Source organism: Mesocricetus auratus, unplaced genomic scaffold, assembly GCF_017639785.1.
Source record: "Mesocricetus auratus isolate SY011 unplaced genomic scaffold, BCM_Maur_2.0 Super-Scaffold_2245, whole genome shotgun sequence".
NCBI lineage: Eukaryota > Metazoa > Chordata > Mammalia > Rodentia > Cricetidae > Mesocricetus > Mesocricetus auratus.
Window position 1 is genome coordinate 31,912,326 of NW_024429180.1, and position 13,514 is coordinate 31,925,839.

Below are 13,514 nucleotides of genomic sequence, written 5' to 3' on the forward strand. Positions count from 1 at the left end.
AGCTCTGCCCATGGCTTCGTTGTAGATCACTTTATCTGCTTTTGTCAGTTACTAGACGTAGGTTCTATGATGACAGTTATGTTAGTCACTAATCTGATTACAAGGTCAGGACAGTTCAGGCACCCTCTCCGCTATTGCAAGATATCTTAGCTGTGGTCATCCTTGTTGATTCCTAGGAATTTCCCTAGTACCACATTTTCCCCTAATCCCATAATGTCTCTCTCTATCAAGATATAGCTCTTTCATTGCTCTCCCTCTCTGTCCCTCCCACAACTCAGACATCTGGCTCTCTCAAATCCCCATACCCATTTCCTCCCTTCTATCCCACTCCCAGTTTAATGAAGATCTTAACTATTTCCCCTTCCTGGTGCCCTCCATGTTTGTCCCTCTTAAGGTCCTCTTTTTTAACTAGCTTCTCTGGGGTTGTGAAATGGATCCTGCTTTGCATCTAATATCCACTTATGAGTAAGTACATACTGTGTTTGTCTTTCTTAATCTGGGTTACCTCACTCAGGATGAATTATTTTTCTAGTTCATCCATCTGCCTACAAATTTTATGATGTCATTGTTTTTATTTTTTACTTCTGAGTACTACTCTATTGTGTACAATTTTTAAAATCCATTCATTGTTTGAGAGGCCTCTAGGTTGTTTCCAGATTCTGGATACTATGAAGATAGATGAGCAAGTTTCTTTGTTATGTGACTGAGCATCTTTAGGGTATATTCCCCAAAGTGCTATTGCTGGGTCTTGAAGTAGGTTAATTTGCAATTTTCTGATAAATCATCATACTATTTCCAGAGAGGCTATTCAAATCTGCAGTGCAGGAATGTTCCCCTTCATCTACATCATATACAACAAAAGCTGTCATCAATTAGTATTTTTAATCTTAGCCATTCTGACAGGTGTAAGATGGCATTTCTGTCTCATTTTGATTTGCATTTCCCTGATAGTGAATGGTGTTAAGCAATTCCTTGAGTGTTGTTCAGCCATTTGTGCTTCTTCTGTTGAGAATTCTCTATTTAGATCTTTACCTCATTTTTTATGTTGTTTTAAATTTAAATTGGAAAAAATTTTGTTTTACTTGTAAATCCCAGTTTCCACTCCTTCCCCTCCTCCCTTGCCCCCCCAACCCCTACTGCATCCCTTTTATGCTCCTCAGGGAGGGGATTTTCAAAGTCTGTCATATCATTGGGAGCAGGACCAAGGCCCACCCCAGTGTGTCTAGGCTAAGAGAGTATCCCTCTATATGGAATGTGCTCCCAAAGTCCATTAATAAACTAGGGATAAATACTGGTCCATTACCAGGGGCCCCATAGACTGCTCAGGCCTCCTGAGGACATGAGGGAGCAGGAAGATTGAGGTGGGGAAGAATAGAGGACAGCAAGATATGTGATACCATAATAGAGTGAATCATTATAGGTTTAAAGAGAAATCTAGCACTTAGAGAAAGTCCAGAGATCTACAAAGATGACCCCAAATAAGTATCTAAGCAATAGCGGAGAAGTTCCCTTAAATGTCCTTTCCCTATAATGATGTCTTCCTTACATGCCATCCTAGAGCCTCTGTCCAGTAGTTAATGGAAGCAGAGGAAGACACCCACAGCTAAACACTGAACTGAACTCCTGGAACCCAGTAGCAGAGAGGGAGGAATAATGAGCAAAGGCATCAAGACTAGGTTGGAGAAACCCACAGGAACAGCTGGCCTGAACAAGTAGGAGGTCATTGAACCCAGACTGATAGCTGGGAAACAATTATAGTACAGACCCAGACCCCCTGAAAGTGGCTGTACCCCATTTTTAGTTAGATTATTTTGTATTTTGTTGTTTGGTTCTTCAGATAAATAATATATATTTATATTGTCTGATGCGGGGTTGGGGAAGATCTTTTCCCATTCTCTAGGCTGCCATTTTGTTTTGTTGCCAGACCTAAATAAGAATACCCTCAAATAAAATCAATAACTTCCTAGGACTAGGGAATATAGCTCAGAATGTAAAGTGCTAAGTGTTTATCCTGCAAGTAGGAGAATGTGAAATTGATCTGGAAAATCCTTTCTAAAATGGTTAGGCACTCTTGAGGAAAAAGAGCCAGGTGAATCCTGATGGGTCTGTCACTATACACTCTAGAATAGTTGGCAAATTCTTGGCCAACAAGAATCCCTGAATCAAGTGAATAAACAAAAACAGTGGACAGTGCTTGAGAAAAAAACTGAAGGTTATCTTATGCCATTTCTCCTCACCTACCTGCAATATGGTAGGTGAGGGGCATTGTCAGATCTCCCATGTTCTTGTTCTCAGGGCCTGTTCACCCATATCTCTGTCAATATGGTCAGCTCTGCTGTGTTTCTCAGGTAGAGTACAGGGCCCATTTTCCTGAATGCTGCAGCTGGTAAGGGAAAGGGTCAGCTCCCTTGCCCACCAAAGGTGGCAGTGGCAAGTGAGAAGGGCATCTTCCCCATGTGCTCACCACCACAGGGCAGATAAAGGGGTGTGTCCAGCTATCCCACTTTCACACCCTCATGGCAAGTTCATCTGTGCCTCAGTTGACAAGGTCAGTCCTACTGTTCTGAGGATCAAGGCCTGCTTTCCTGAGTGCTACAGCTGGTAAGGGGAAGGGTAGACTCCCTGGGAAGTAGGGTAAGCAGGGGCATCACTCGCCCACCCACATCAGAGCAGGGCAGTGGGAACTACCCTCTCCTGCTGTCAAAACTGGGACTGGCTTACCCACACCTCTGCCAACATGGTCAACTCTACCTTGTTGGCCAGGCAAGGAGCAGAGCCTGCACTCCAGAGTGCTGCAGTTAGGGCTGGGCAGGGGCAGGGCAACTCTCCAGTTCTTATGGTCTCAGGGGCAGCTCTCCCTTTCACCTCAAGCATAGAGGGGCATGATGGAAGAGTATCTCTTTCCTGTCTATGCTGCCATATGGCAGATAAGGGACTGGACCAGATCTCTCAGGCTCACATTCTTGGAGTGGCCTTTGTGCCTTGGTAAAAAAGGTCACCTCTGCACTGCTGCCCAGACAAGGTGCATGGCCAACTCTCGAGAGTTTCGCAGAGGGGAAAGGGGAGGTTTAGCTCCCTAGATAAAGATAGCTTGAGGCAGCAGGGATAAGTGGTAGGGCACTTTCCTTCACTCCCACCAGAACACGACAGAGGAGGGAAACAGTACCAGCTTTTCCCCACTTAGGCCCCCAGGGCTGGCTCATCTGTACCCCTATCTACAGGATCACTGCTATTGTTCTGCCCAGACCAGGTTCAGGACCTGTTCTCCAGAGTGCTGCAGCTGGGGAGGGGTAGGTCAGATCCCCCAGCTCCTACAGGTGGTGACTGTCAAAGGGTCCCTCACCCCAGTCACCACATGGCATACGAGAGTGGCAGGAAAAGCTAGAAATCACAAGATAGGAGGAGAAAATCCATTTCTGAAAGCTGTCTTCTGATCTGGGTATTCATACCATGCATGCACTCCCAACACAAGTAAAATAAGTAATTAAATGTAAAAGGAAAAAAGAGAGACACTAGCACAGTCTGCTAATATTCCTGAAAGTACTCTTCCAGAAGGCTTAACACAAAATGAGGTTTGAGCCCACCACACTGTCCTAATCTCTCTCACGTCTTCCAGGTCATATTGACAGGAAGTGTCCAAACTTCTTACTTCCTCCTTTAACATCTCTTTACAAAAGAATATAAATAAACTTTCTCTTCTAAATTAAAACAAAAGAAAAACCATCAAAATTCAATTTGGTGAACCAATGATTTTTGCTGAATGGGGCAAAGGACTACTTTACAAAAGCACAAGTAACTCAAAAAGACTAAATCACTAAAAGGCCACTGCAGCAGCTTGAGTGAGCGCCCATGGACTCTGGAAACCTGGAATTCACTATTCAACCCAGCAGCAGCTAGCGACATTTGGAGTCATTTTTGAGGCTCTTTAAGTCTGTTCTGCTTGTCTAACACTGTTCAGGAACAGTAGCCATTACTTATTACAGAGGCAAGCAGAATGGCCTAGTGTTTCTCAAGAGTTTCTGGAACTTTGCAAAGCATTTGAAGTGTGTATTTATGAGGACTAACAAGTTTCCCTACAGAACAGGAGGTTTTATGCTACTAAGCAATTTCTGAGCCATAAGCTACTTCCCTACAAAAGAGAACTCTTTGTCTTAAGAGAAAGCATTACAGACCATGTGTGTATACTACATTCACATAGAGAAACATATACAGAATTAAATCATTAAATCTATCTTTAAAAATAATGATACATACTTGTAGATATTCTTCAATGCACTTGCCTAGCAGGCCTGCAGTCTAATCCTCACTATCATAAAAAATGAAAGAAGTTACAAATGGTTAGAATTTATTAAATATTTAGCCAAATGGGAAAGAATGTACATTTAAAATGTACATAAAATCTTAACTCCAATCTCAAAGTATCTTATTTTAAAGTTTAACCATGAACAAAGAAGGCTGTGTTTCCACAAATATGAATTTGTAATTTATAAGCTTGGGATGTCTTCTATACTTGAAATGTGTGTAGAAATCCAGAGTAATGAAGAGGATTAGAAGGACTGCTACAATCCTTGATTCATGTACGTATAGCTTTATAAAACTATAACAATGGTAGAAATACCAGCATTAGTAAAACTGGAAGTTTTTTATCATTTACAACAGCAAGAAATCCTTCATTTCAAGGCAATGTAAATAGATTTGTTGCTTTTAAATAGCTTTATTGAGTCTTTTCAAAATGGTTTAATTTAATTTCGCTTCAATAACTCTGTTTGTAAATATTTAGCCTGATTAATTCATAAAATAATGGCAATACAAGTTATATTCAGCATTATTTTCTTGTTTACAGCATTCTAATGAATGCATTTATTCAGTTTCTGTATCATTTAATTACTTCATATTGGCTCCCATTGTTTATGAAATAAGAATACAGAGACACAAAGTGTTACAAAATATGCCAAAATCCATAGTTGGTTTTGGCTGTACATACTTAGAGCTCTCCTGGAAATTACATGATTTTTCTCTGAATACTTTGCTTCCCCTGTGTAAAAACAATTCTTAATATTTGTCAATAATTATGCACTTCTGACTTAGGAAGTGATGCTAAAATATACAAAATTTCCCATATGTTTACTTTATCTTATAAATGCCATGCCATGAATAAGACCTGACTTTATGGCATCGGTAATTAATAATATCATGCCACTCTTTTAAAAACACTCATAAACTATAGAACCCTTCCAAAATTATCTGCAGCACTTATTTTTGGATCAAGAACCTAATTTTGTTCCCTATTTTATGCTAAGAAGTGAAGTAAAAATAAGGATGCCCTTGTAGCCATGGGGTATTTCTGCTACTTCCACTGAAAGCACTCATCAGTATTTCTCCTTAGCACTGGGATTTCAGACTGTCTGACAAAGGCTTCTATATTTTGACTGTCTGGCCTGATCAACTCAGGATAGCAAGTTTCCTCAAACTGTTGAGATATTTAGAAACTCAGCAATCGGATTCACTAAATAATCCTTTACACTAGCAACAAGACTCCTAGACCACTTTTTTAAAAAATAGGTTTAGGTGAATCATCTTATTTAGCTTGACCTCTTGTCTTTCTGCACCAGCTAAGACAGATTCCTAATTTAAAAATACCTGGGGAGCAAAATCAGCAGCATCTGGAAGGAAAGGCTTTGTAGCATCTGGAGCGAGGAGAGCTTTTGATCCCCAGTTCCCTGTGGGTTCCTGCCTTTGCAATTACATTTCAAGGACTTCTCCATTGAATAATAGTTCCAGTCAAGGTTATAACATTCCAGGCTGAGAAGAAAAACATAAACAAAACCTTGACATGGAGTCACAAGCTTGTTCTCAGAGAAAATTACTATTATCCCTGTCTTTAATAATTTTCTTCATTTTTATCTATGGTTCCTATGCTATAATTAGCAGCAATATTATTTGTCCAGTGTATCTGTTATTTCATATGATTTACAAAGTATAAGAAATCACATATTTTATGTAACTTAGGTCTAGAAAACAAACTTCTAGCAGTCTCTTTAAAGTAGAGGTTGGCTGTTCCCTAAATGTAAGTGTATTCTGACTTTCATTCCATTATATAAACAAACTATTCTATATAACTAATTGTGCTCTTTTCATTTTAACACTGATAATAAAAACAAAAATGGGGTAGAGAAAAGGTGAAGAAACAGTGTTCAAGATTGTCATTTATGATGAGGGTACATTTGAGGAATTACAGTAGGAGAAGTTATTTATCAGGTTGTCTCAGGAACAACCTTCAGGGAGAAAACAAATCAAATTAAAAGATCTGAGGCAAAGACTTGCAATGGCATTTCCTTTCTAGAAAAACTGAGTTTATTGTTACTGGTCAGAGTGAAAAAGTCACAGAACAGAAGGACTGGATAAACAGGATCAGAAGGGGGAAAAATACAGTATGTTCAAGGATAATGGTCAATGGCTTTCTCAGTAGAAAACTGTTAAGTACAGATTGTAAGTTTTACCTATTTCACAAAACACAAAATATGGGGGATCAACAATACTAATTTCATATTTATGATCAGCATGTTTTTTCCTAAGTTATTTTCCTTCCTAACATCCCCTCATCCTTACCTCCTCATTCCCATCTAAATGGTTTCCTTCTTTTCCACAAAATAATACGGAGACTACTTCTGATTAATTGAAAATAGACTAAATGACATTAGTCGATGAATTACTGTAAACCACTTCAAAGAAATCACACTGTCCCAAGCAAGAGATGTTGAAGATGTGTCCCAAAGTAGGAACAACTGAAGTACTGAGATGAAGAACTGTTTGTTTAAAGTGAAATGATCTATGATCTTTTTAGATATATTTTTTTAAATTAGAAAAAATCGTATGTTACATATCAATCATAGTTCCCTCACATGCTCCCATAACTCCAAATGACCCCCCCATCCACTCCCCAGGGAGGGTGAGTACTTCTATGAGGAATCATTAAAATCTGTCAAGTCATTTGGGGCAGGACCTAGGCCCTCCCCTATATATCTAGGCTAAGAGAGTATCCCTCCATGGGAAATGGGCTCCCGAGTTTAATTTATGAACTAGAGCTATATCCTGGATCCACTACCAGAGGCCCCATAGACTGCGCCATGCTCATAACTGACACCCACCTTCAGGGGGCCTGGTTTAGCCCTGTGTTGGTTCCTCAGCTGTCAGACTGGGGTCCATGAGTTCCCACTTGCTCAGGTGAGCTGTTTCTGTGGGTTTTCCCACCATGGTCTTGACGCCTTTGTTTGCCACTCCTCCCTCTCTGAAACTGGATTCAAGGAGTTTGACTCAGTGCTTGACTGTGGATCTTGGCTTCTGCTTGCATCATCTACTGGATGGAGGCTCTAGGATGGCATTTAAGGTAGTCATTATTTTCATTATAAAGGACAGGCATTTAAGATAGCCTCCCTACTATTGATTAGGGTCCTAGTTGGGGTCATTCCCTAGTGTCAGTTTTCTCTTTAAACCAATAGTAGCTTCCTCCATTAATGTGTCTCTTTTTTTCTCCCCACTCAATCTTGCTGATCACTCATGTTCTCCTCCTCCCTCCTCTTCTCCCTTCCTCTTTCTCCTACCTTTTCCCCTCTCCCCATATTCCCCATTTGTTCAGGGATCCTGTTCCTTTCTGCTTCACTGGGGGACCATGTATGTGTCTCATATGATCACTCCTTGTATCCTAACTTCTCTGATGGTGTGGATTATAGGCTCATAATCCTTTTCACTATGTCTAGAATTCATATAAGAGTGAGTATAAGCCATGATTGGCTTTCTGTGACTGAGTTACATCACATAGGATGGTTTCTTCTAGTTCCACCCATTTGTCTGCAAATTTCAAGATTCCTCTCTTTTTTTCCGCTGAATAGTTCTCCATGGTGTAAATGTACCACATTTTCTCTATCCACTCTTCAGTTGAGGAGCATCTGGTGTACTTCCAAGTTGTGGCTATTGCAAACACTGCTCTTATGAACATAATTGAACAGATGTCCTTGTTGTATGAATGTGAATCCTTTGGGTAAATGCCTAAGAGTGGAATTTCTGGGTCTTGTGGTAGACTGATTCCCATTTTCCAGAGAAACTGCCATACTGATTTGCAAAGTGGTTGTACAAGTTTGCACTCCCACCAGCAATGAAGAAGTGGTCTGGTTTCTTCACATTGTCTCCAGCAGAAACTGTCATTGGTTTTTTTTTTGTTGTTGTTGTTTGTTTGTTTGTTTGTTTTTTATTTTAGCCATTCTGACAAGTGTAGGATGATATCTCAGAGTTGTTTTCATTTGCATTTCACTGACGGCTAAGAAATTTGAGCACCTTCTTAAGTGTCTATCTGCCATTTTAGATTTCTCTGTTGTGTTCTGTACCCCACTTTTTAGTTGAATTATTTGGTGTTTTGGTGACTTTCTTCTTGAATTCTTTGTATATTTTGGAAATCAGTCCTCTGTCAGATGTGGGGTTGGTGAAGATCTTTTTCCATTCTGTGGGCTGCCATTTAGTCTTGTTGACTGTGCCTTTTGCCTTACAGAAGCTTCTCAGTTTCAGGAGTTCCCATTTATTAATCATCAATCTCAGTGTCTGTGCTATTGGCATTATTTTCAGGAAGTTGTCTCCTGTGCCAATTCATTCAAGGGTACCTCCCCCTTTCTCCTCTAAGAGGCTCAGTGTGGCAGGATTTATGTTGAGGCCTTTGAACCATTTGGACTTAAGTTTTGTGCATGGTGATAGGTACGGATCTATTTGCAATCTTCTACACATACACATTCAGTTATGCCAGCACCATTTGGTAAAGATGCTTTCTTTTTTACATTGTATAGTTTTAACCTCTTTGCCAAAGATCAGGGGTTCATAGGTGTGTGGGTAAATATCGGGGTCTTCAATCTGATTCCATTGGTCTACCTGTCTATTTTTGTACTAATAACAAGCTACTTTCATTACTATAGCTCTATAGTGGAGCTTGAAGTCAGGGATAGTGATGCCTCCTGAAGTTCCTTTATTGTAAAGCGTTACTTTGGCTATCCCATGTCTTTTGTTTTTCCATATAAAGTTGAATATTGTCCTTTCATGGTTTTTGAAGAATTGTGCTGTGATTTTGATGGGGATTGCATTTAATTTGTAGATTGCAATTGGCAAGATTTTCATTTTTACTATGTTGATCCTACCTATCCAAGAGCATGGGAGATCTTTCCATTGTCTGGTATCTTCTTCAATTTCTTTCTTTAAAGACTCAAAGTTCTTGTCATAAAGGTCTTTCATCTATTTGGTTTAGAGTTACCCCAAGACATTTTATGTTGTTTCTGGCTATTGTAAAGCATAGTGTTTCTCTGATTTCTTTCTCAGCCCCTTTATTGTCTGTATATATTAGGGCTACTGAATTTTTTTGAGCTAATCTTGTATGCTGTCACTTTGCTGAAGGTGGTTATCCGCTGTAGGAATTCCCTGGTAGAATCATTCAGGTCACTTATGTAGACTATCATATCACCTGCAAGTAGTGAAAGTTTGACTTCTTCCTTTCTAATTTTTAGCCCCTTGATCTCCTATTGTTGTCTTATTGCTCTAGAAAGAACATCAAGTACAATATTGAAGAGATATGATTAAGATTTTTTGCAGAGCACAAATTTGTTAACAAAGCAAAAGAATGATGCTCATGTTATTGATATCAGAAAGCAATATAATGAAGTTTGTTTTTAATAAGATAATGTTGAGTTAGTATTGTTTTGTTTATTATGATATCAAGAAATCTGAACTTTAAAATGTTTACTGAAACTAGCAATGTTCACTTACACTCATTACATATATGTATATGTAACATACATATATATAAATGCCTTCCATTAGAAACCAATTATTCATTTTTACTGAAATATAATTTTTCATATACTACATTTACTTGTAGTTTTGCCTCCTCCAACTCTGCTGAGATTCTATCTAGTCCCCTCTCCACCCATCCATCTCCATTCCCTTTCTCTCTTATTTTAGAAACAAAATTATTCTGTTTTGCATTTGCTTTTATTTGACACACCATCTTGCTGTGTAACCAAAGATACTTGAACTCTGGATTTCACATCATTGGCATATAAATTGCTGAGAATTCAGACTTGCTTACCACATTTGGTTGGCAGAAACGTTTTCTTTAAAAAGTACACATTTACATATTTTTAACTATACAAAATAGTATGAAAATGTTTTGTAGATAAACACATAAGATTGGAATATTATTCATTCAGTTATTATAGCAATTCTAAACAACTGGGATGACACTTCTCACACTTGGTGAAATGGATGTGATATTCCATTACATGTATATTTTTTATACAACTATAGTTTTTTCAAGACAAGGTTTCTCTGTATTGCTTTGGAGGCTGTCCTGGAACTCACTCTGTAGACCAGGTTGGCCTCGAACTCTCAGAGATCCATCTACCTCTACATCCGAGTGCTGGGATTAAAGGCATGCACCACCAACGCCCGGCTCACAAGTTTCAAAATTTTTAATACAAAATATTAGCATCATTGCATGCCATATTGAGTCAGCATAGTGGACAATTTAGATAATATTGTGCTCTAATCAACTACAAACTCATTGAGGTAATAAGCAGAGGATTTTATTAGGTGCAACTTGAATCGCCAGGCTACAATTAGAATTATCCATGATTTCTCCTCAATAGTGTTATTAGCAGTATTAACAATTGAAAAACCTCAACTAACAACCTCAGTTAGAAATGGAATTTCCTTTTATCATTAAAATAATATGTGTCGGTGAATGTATATTCGGTAGTTTTGAAGAGTTGATGAATAAATTGGTACACTTCATAAAATAAGTAACATTTAGCCTGTAGTTCAAGGTCTCAGTTCTCCTAATACTTATGTACCCATGGTGTTGTCTTACCTTAAGGATTTGAAGAATTAGGATTTGTCACATTTTCCTTAAGAAAAGACCAAGATTGAAGTATGCCCAATTCATAGATTAGGAAAAGGTTTCTTCTCTGATATTGGTCCTACTGCCATCTGTATTAGCTTCAGCTGAAGAAATGCAGGTTTCTCTTTTATAGTTACAGAAGACAACTAACTAAATCTGGGATGTTTATTTTGTTATGTGCATCTCAAAGTGATAAATAAAAGTATTCATGTGTCAAAGAACTCTCAGAATACTGAAATTCCTCTAACACTGAAAATACTAGGTCAGTAATTGTCCTGAATTTGGAGACATAACATCCCCAAAGAAATAACTATAAGATAACACAGAGAAAGGACAGTTTCAGACAAAACCAAACCAAACCAAACCAATACAAAACTAAACAAAAAACCCATGGTATAACAAGAAAGCATCAGAAAGTACAATTCTTGAATACAATCACAAGTTTTTAATTAAGATTACAAACTGGCATGAATAAAGAATCTTCTGACTGAAATCAGTATGATATTCTTTGATTTTTCTTAATAAAAGAAGTAACAAGATTTTTGAGGAGAGCAAAATAGTATATTCATTTGATATTTTATTCTAATGTATTGTATATTTGTAATTTACATGTAGTTAGATGAAATAATGCAAATACCCCTAATTATATTTATATTTTCTGTTTGTTTGTTATTGTTGTTCTTGTTTTCAAGACAGGGTTTCTCTATATTGTCCCAGAATTCACTCTGTAGACAGGGCTGGACTCAAGCTCAGAAATTCTTCTGTCTCTTCTTCCAGAGTGCAGGGATTAAAGACATGGTCCACAATTTCTTTGCTATGTTTTCTGTTTTATATTATTTTAATCTTCCTTCTATACTTCCTTTAAAATACTATAGTTTGTATAAATCAAATACCTACAGATATTCACTTTCAGCTTACTAAAATCAACAAGGTGATTTTGAAATAAATGTACTTATCTGTCAAGGAATTCTCATATTAGCTATTAATTTCTGTTTCCTGGAAAGTTATGTGATCCTACTCTGCCACCCAAAATCAGGTATCATAGCTGTGATGTGTGGAGTCCATCCCGGAGGACAGTTTTCTGGGTAGGTTCAGTCAATTCCATTATCCTCTTTGTCCTTCCTGTAATTCCCAATAATGACTGTAGGATGTGTTTAAAATGAAATATTCTGAAATAAGAATGTGTGCTAAACACTGAACTAAACTCCTGGAAACCAGCTACAGAGAGGGAGGAGCGATGAGCAAAGGGGTCAAGACCGGGTTCGTGAAACCCACAGAAACAGCTGACCTGAACAAGGGGGAGCTCATGGGACACAGACTGATTGTTAAGAGGCCAGCATAGGACTGATTCAGACTCCCCTGAATGAGGGTGTTAGTGAAGACTTCTCAGCAATTTTTGGGACCTCGGGCAATTGATCAGTATTTATCCCTGGCCTCCAAATGAACTTTGCAAGCCCATATCACATGGAGGGATGCTTTCTCAGCCTGCACACATGGGGCAGGGCCTACCCCCTGTCCTGGGTCAATATGACAGACTTTGGAGATCCCCAATGAAGGGCCTCACCCTCCCTGGAGAGTGGAGTTGGGACTGGGTGCTGGGATGGGTGGGCTGGGGGATCGGGCAAGGAGCAGAGTGAGACGGAGCCGGGATTGACATGTGAAGCAAGCTTGTTTCTTATTTAAATGAAAAAACCAGGTTATTTTAAGAGAGACAGAGAGAGATAGATAGACAGAGACAGAGACAGAGATAGAGAGACAGAGAGACAGAGATAAAGATAGAGACAGAGAGAAGTATGTACCCACAAAAAAGACTTTTCACTCTCTTATAAATCTATACAGACAAATGTGTTGTGTTGTGTTGTGAGATATTTATACATAGCATGAAAATGTACTACCGCGATTGGTGCAATAAGGGACAGAATGGCCAATACTAAACAGGAGAGGCTAGACTGGGTTTCTGAGAGATAGGAAGTCAGAGGGATAAATCTAGTTGTTTGAGAGATGCCAATGGACCATGGAAAAAAGTAGGACATACAGTACACAGGGAAGGCAACCGAGCTCTATGATAGAATGTGGATTAATAGAAACAGGTTAACTAAGTTATAAGAGCTAGTTGAAAGAAAGCCTACACTAAAGACAAGCTTTCATATCTAATTAGAAGTCTCTGAGTCATTATTTTCTGGCAGGCAGCTGAGAAGAAAGCTTAATACTAAAATGCCCTCAGTAGGTTATCCTAAGCGTTCCCATCATTTGACTCTCTAGTAGTGGAGAGTCTTGTCACAATCCATCAGTTGTGAAAGAAGAGACACAGGCTCCCTGTCAGCTTTCATAGGCTTTAAGAGCCTGAACCACAATTCTTAACATTTTGCTGTTTTGGGGTGTTTTTAGGACCGATTCTATTTTGTAAAAAAATGTATAGTTGGGAATTGTGTCTCCTTATGTATGCAGATTGGTAGCCAATACACTGTAGATTCATGTTCATCTCAGTATATGCACATAAGGAGAAATACATGGTTCCACCATCAATCAAGAATTAACAGATAAAATATGAATATCTTATGAAAGAATAATTGCTCTGCAACTT